The following is a 6,000-nucleotide window of genomic DNA, read 5'->3' as shown; positions in this document are numbered from 1 at the left end:
AAATTGCTTTTCAGTAAACAATTTTATAAAAAGAAAACTGTTTATATTTTTGCGTACTATGTGTCGTGCTTACTTCTTTGCTAAGTTGAAGCTGTTGCTACAACCATGATTATTTCTGTACTTTTCCGCATATTTTTGGAATCTAGATTTTGTGAACCTGCGAATTTTGCTCATTCAATCATACTGGGCTTTGTTTTTGCTGTCCTCCGCTTACGATTTTTATTAGTTGAAGAACGAAGATTTCAGGGGGTTTTCTTGGTTTACTGCAAAGGAAAAGTAGTATGGTTTCATGGCACCAAGCTCCAAGAGGCTATTATTGTAGAATAATCCAACAACACTGCTTGAGCATGGTAAGCTTCCAATTCCAGCCCAGCTTAACTTCCTGCGGAGGTTGTCAGGCTCCCAGGAAACTAGAAAGTCTTCACATCATATAGAAACAACCAAACACTGTTTTAATAAATTATTTTTTTCTCTTTTCTCTTAAAATTACTTCTGGTCCAGTCTTGCGTCATAAATTAGGTAACACTTTCGCTTTAATTTATTCTCTTATTATTTACTCACTTCTTCTGTATGTCTTGGAAGTTGAAACTTGTCTTGTTGAACTGGTGAGATTTGTTGCGGCTCTTACACCCATTACGACACTTACATTTTGGCTGCATTTGTGGATAGAACTCTACCCGACTCAATATTAATGTAGACTAAACCTAAGACCAAAAATATTTTCTTGTCCGATTATATGGATGTCCACTTCTTCCTCTTCTTAGAAACTACTTCCAAATGTTTACGATAAAGCTATAAATTTTATTCAGGAAACTCATCTCTCAGCAACTTAACCATTATTTCACTGTGAATCCCTGCATATTCTTTTATTACATCTTTCACTTTTCTTTAGCTCCGCGGCGGTCTTCCAAAGCCCTTACATGTGCTTCATCTTTTGTCTCTCGTTTGAATTAATCTCATTATAATATTGGTAATTGAAATGATAGTAAGTGTCCTCTCGGTCTGTCGTCAGTAGGATCAAGTTCTAGTCACTTGGGAGTATATTACTTGTTTGTTGTGCTGAATACTTTTTCTGATGCAGCTCAAAGATCTCGCTCGTTTGACACCTCTAAAAATGTTAAAGAACCAAGTTCGGTTTCCATTTTTTTTTTTTTTTTTTTTTTTTTTATCTCTATCAGGTCATTGTTGTTTTCTCTGTTATGACTTCTGTCATTTTTCTGGATCCCCTGTTGCGTTTCTAATATTACACAATATGCCTTTCCTCATCTTTTTTATATTTCCGATTGTTTATATTGTTCTCTTTTTTTGAGTGTTTTGATCCTCACGCATGCTTCTTTTGATTTTTTTTGTTTAAAATATGACAATTTTTTCAATATTCCAGACTACTGGGACTTTTACTGAATAAAAAAAACAACTTTTGCATAATTCTATTATTCATAAAAGCAAATTTTCTTTTCTCACCGCAAGACGAAGGGTCTCAAACTCTATTAGTACAGAAAGGTGACTAATATGAATAATTCAATTTATACCTAACGAAAACACCAGGTCTAAAGTCACTTGAATTAATTATTTAAATTTATCTCTTGTTTTTGAAAGCACAAGAGACTTTGGAAAAGGTCTTCAATGGAATGGAATCCATTTGCGTAGTCTTAATAAGGAAAAGGATCGAACAATATCATTTTTTCTGCACTCCAAAGTTCAATGGATTGGGCATTTTGTACATTTCGGATTGGAAAGTTATTATCAAAGGGCAAAGAAAATGAAGAATCTCTATTGGAAGCTTGTAGAAATAGATGAAATAAGAAATTAGACGAATCGATATCTTTTTGATATGATTTACCGTCTTTATACAAGACGGTATGAGAAAAGCAGGATTTCGTCTATGTTATAATTGAATAGATCATTGGAAAAATTTCTATTACTTTTGAGCGAAGCATCTTCTATGTTTGTTTTCTGCTCTTTAACATAGAGCAAATGCTCTTAAGAAAGCTGGGAGAAGATGTTGATCATGTGATCAACATCTAGTTCTTAGATGTAGCCCACTTTTGATCGGTAAACCAATCAGAAGGCAGTCTGTCACCCTCTAAAAATCCTATTTCAATCAATTATTTTATTCAAAGCGTAGATAGGTCCAAAAGATATGCCTTTTGGAGTGACTTGGGTGCACCTCAGGGACAGAGATTTCAAATTATGGATATAACCCATTCTTCTGATGCAAGTATCAGTAAAAAGGTGGACAAGTGCAATATTTTCAAAATCAGAGTTACAGGATGGTTTTCCATCTGCATGCTTAGAAACATTAAGCGAAGACATTGTATTTTACTATTTCTTTGTGATGTCCATCAAATTAATATTTAAGAGTTTCTGAACCTACCTATTACAACCTGAGGATAATATCGCAAGATACAAGTCCAGTATTGAAACTTGACCAGAACTTATACCGCAAACGGTTTGCACTTGTTGAATTCGGAGTCAAGCGAGAATTTTTAATATGTACTATTTGAGGGCCCAAAGCTAGGCCCTTAGATCCGTGGCCTTGAAATACTCAAATTTCCACTTTGAAAATTTCTACATGTTTGATTTTTTGACTCATGGTCACTTGAGGATTATGTAATAAACTATAATAAACTCTCAATTTTTAATCAAAAATGGCCTAAATCAAAACACACTAGGTAACTGTTTTATGGACAATGTGTAATATCCTCCGAAATTCATATTAAACGTTCTCTGAGCTTGCTGACCGCAAATCTTGGGCTAATTTTCCAAAAAAGACATATAAAATTCAAAAATGTGAAGTTGGTGCATCGCAAGTTGCGGGTTTTATACCTTGTTGAAGCCTAAATTTGGTTGGAATTTTTAATGGGTATGAATGGAACACCCAAAGTAGACTTCCTGTATTTGAATGTGCCCTCTAACACCCCCCCCCCTCTTTTCATCCAAAATTTACTCACACAACAAAATATATTTTATAGCTTTCGAGTCATAACACTTATTAAGGGGTGGATTCAAACAGGGGACAGGGTTAGGGCAACTAGGTGATGTTTTAAGAAATGGTGTGTAGCAGTGTTTTTTTTATATTAGTAGTCACTATGAGCTGTGGTTCATTCTTTACTTTGTTGAAGCCATTGCTGCAACCATGACTATTTCTGTACTTTTTTGCGTATTTTTGAAATATAGATTTTTTGAACCTGTAAAATTTTGTTTTTGCTCATTCATTCATATTGGGCGCTGTTTTTACTGTATATACAAAGTAGATACACAAAATATATCCATAGTAGCGTGAGTAACTATGATGGCCTACGGCGGCTTAAAGCTGCAGAGAGTTGTTAGTTGCAGTACTGTACTCCCATCTACATTTTTTTTACTTTAGGTACAAAAAAGAAAGATGACATAATCCAGCCAATGAACTAACAAGGTCACTGATAAACAATTTCCTGTTTATAAATGGGGAACAAGCAGCCCTACAGTTTTGCACATGGTCATTAGATTTTTGTTTGTTATTGTTTTTGTAATTTGAGCAATGAGTTTGACGAATTTGAGCCATGCGTGACTTAGTACGGTGAGATACAGCTGTATAGGGCCAATTGTATGTTCTCCTCACCCTTAATTCGAACTATACTATCACTGAATAAAAGATCCTACCTGATCTTCTCAAGTTTTGTTTTTTCCCCTTATCTAGAATTGCTACAAAAGTTTCTCTAGTATGATTTTTGTGAGTTATAAACACAGGACTAGCTTAAGGGAATCCCTTCTCATCAGTCAAAGATCTTGTGGCCAATTAAAATCTTTTATATACGAAATACGATTTCTTATCTTGCTCTTTCCAAGCTATGTGGTTAAAATTCTAAGAAAATACTTTGGATCAAGCTCCCATAGGAAATAGTCACTACTTAATAGATTTTTTTTTTCGTCTTTTTTTTCCAAAAAAATAAACAATAAGGAAAAAGAATCTGGTAGAAACCTCCAAAAATTAAACAAAATACGTAGGCTATACCTTTTTGTCTCAAATTAATTTAAAATAGTGTTTCCGAAAAAGAAGTTCCCCGAAGAATAGTAGTGTCATATCTAAGCCCACAACAATCAGATATATTGTTTTACAATACATTAAGTTGTGTTGTAAAATTTACCGTCAAATAAAAAGTCGGTAAATAAAGTTAATAAAATTGATAAAATAAGGTAAAATTGGTAAAATAAGGTAAAATAAGGTACTCCCCACAAAATACAGGGTAAAATTGGTGTTTTAGAGTTGCATTGTAGCTACAAAACCAGTTGGGCATTTCTTTTCGAGCATCATTTACAGCTTTTAGTGAGATTTTTTAATGATTCTGATTTTCCTGGGCTTAAAAAGATAATACCTCTTCATCTAAAGTTATATCAATTTAATTAACTGACTAGTTTATCCCCTTGGTAATCTTGTGCCTAGGGTAACACCTCAGCAATTGAACAGTGCCTGATTTCGGACATCCATTTTGTAAAAAAAAAAAAAACAATTACCATTATTTGGGAGTAAAATTATATTAGTCATTTCTTTTCCTACATTTAAACTCTACGAAATATTACCCTAACAGCCTTGCTCATTTAAATAGCCGTATTCAGTCACATTCCTTTTATCATATTCATGTTATTTTTCATTTATTTATAAAAGTACCGAATGCAAAGAAAAAAGAGGTTTGTAACACTTTGATGACTTTGATTAACTAACCACTAATCATAATAGTGGCACGTTCAGTCACTTTTACAGCCATTAACACTGTCTTCAACAGGATTTGCTTGCAAATTTAGCTCCCCTCCTTCAGACATACATTCTGATTCAGGCGACCGTGCCGGTTACCTGACTCCTCCACCCAAACAAAAGGCTTGGATATACCCCTGAAGCCTTATCCTTGCTTTAAATTCAGATACTGAAGATATTTCTATACCCGAATTTACAATATTTTAAAATTCAAGGATTAAAATAAATTTTTCTTAAGTTTAAATTAAGATCATCTAGCCACACTTTTAACAAAACTTAGGTCTGTAGACACGCTAAGTCAGTCACTAAGCATAGGATTCTCGCCCAATGTAATAGGTGACTAGTCTTTCATTTATTCTGGCTTGGTTTTTTCGGTTTATGTGATTCAATCTTTCTTCTGAAAAACTGAGAAAGAGCTAATTCAAAAGGTTAGGCTCCTTTTTTTTATAACTGAAGACGGCTGGGCGGAAGTCTCAGTCAAAATTTTTGCCTCTATCATTTTCACTTCCCTTTTTCAACTGGCTCGTTTTTATGGCTTTTTTTTCATATGTCAATCCAGCTTTTAGCCCTTTGTGTCTTTGACAGTTCACAGAACTAATGCAATTTTATTTCAGCTAATATTTTATCATTTTAAATTATAATTACCTATGATATAATACACTTCGCCATTCTGATTACAAGAGAATTAAGTCAGACAAACCACCTTTTAAACCGGGGAACACGGGTAGGCCTATACACAGAAAAAAATTATATTCAATCCTTTTTCTGCCAGCCTCTTTGCGGTTTTGATGCTCTGAAAATTGCAAGGCGTCGTAAAACATGTCAGTAAAATATGTAAGATACCGGTAAAATATGTAAAATACCAATAAGCAAAACAGGTAAATTACGTAAAATAGATAAAATATCAAATTCACGGATGTCCGTAAAGTTACGATAAAATGCCCAATTTTATCAGTAACAGTACTAACTTTACACTTATCAAAGGAGCGACCCGGCTCAATAGTAACCAAAACTCTAAAAAATTGAAGTTCGATGTCAATAGCTACATCAAAAGAATTGTATTTTAATGCTGATTTTAAATATATAAGTTTGATCAAGTTTAGTCTTACCCATCAAAAGTTATGAGCCTGAGAAAATTTGCATTATTTAAGAAAATAGGGGGAAACACCCCCTAGAAGTCGTTTACCGAAAATGACGAAAATGACACCATCAGATTCAGCGTATCAGAGAACCCTACTGTGTAGAAGTTTCAAGCTCCTATCTACAAA

At 33.8% G+C, this 6,000-nt stretch overlaps 1 protein-coding gene across 1 annotated transcript in view; it reads right to left on the bottom strand.

Moving 5' to 3' along the window:
- The window catches only part of LOC136041283 (zwei Ig domain protein zig-8-like), a gene marked incomplete at both ends in the record, with an annotated part of 35,382 nt that overhangs the window by 5,578 nt on the left and 23,804 nt on the right, over window positions 1-6,000 (bottom strand). The window lies entirely within an intron of this gene.

Source organism: Artemia franciscana, unplaced genomic scaffold (genome assembly GCF_032884065.1).
Source record: "Artemia franciscana unplaced genomic scaffold, ASM3288406v1 PGA_scaffold_125, whole genome shotgun sequence".
Taxonomy (NCBI): Eukaryota; Metazoa; Arthropoda; class Branchiopoda; order Anostraca; family Artemiidae; genus Artemia; species Artemia franciscana.
Note: the sequence above shows the minus strand (reverse complement) of the source record. Positions and strands in the feature narration are given on the sequence as shown.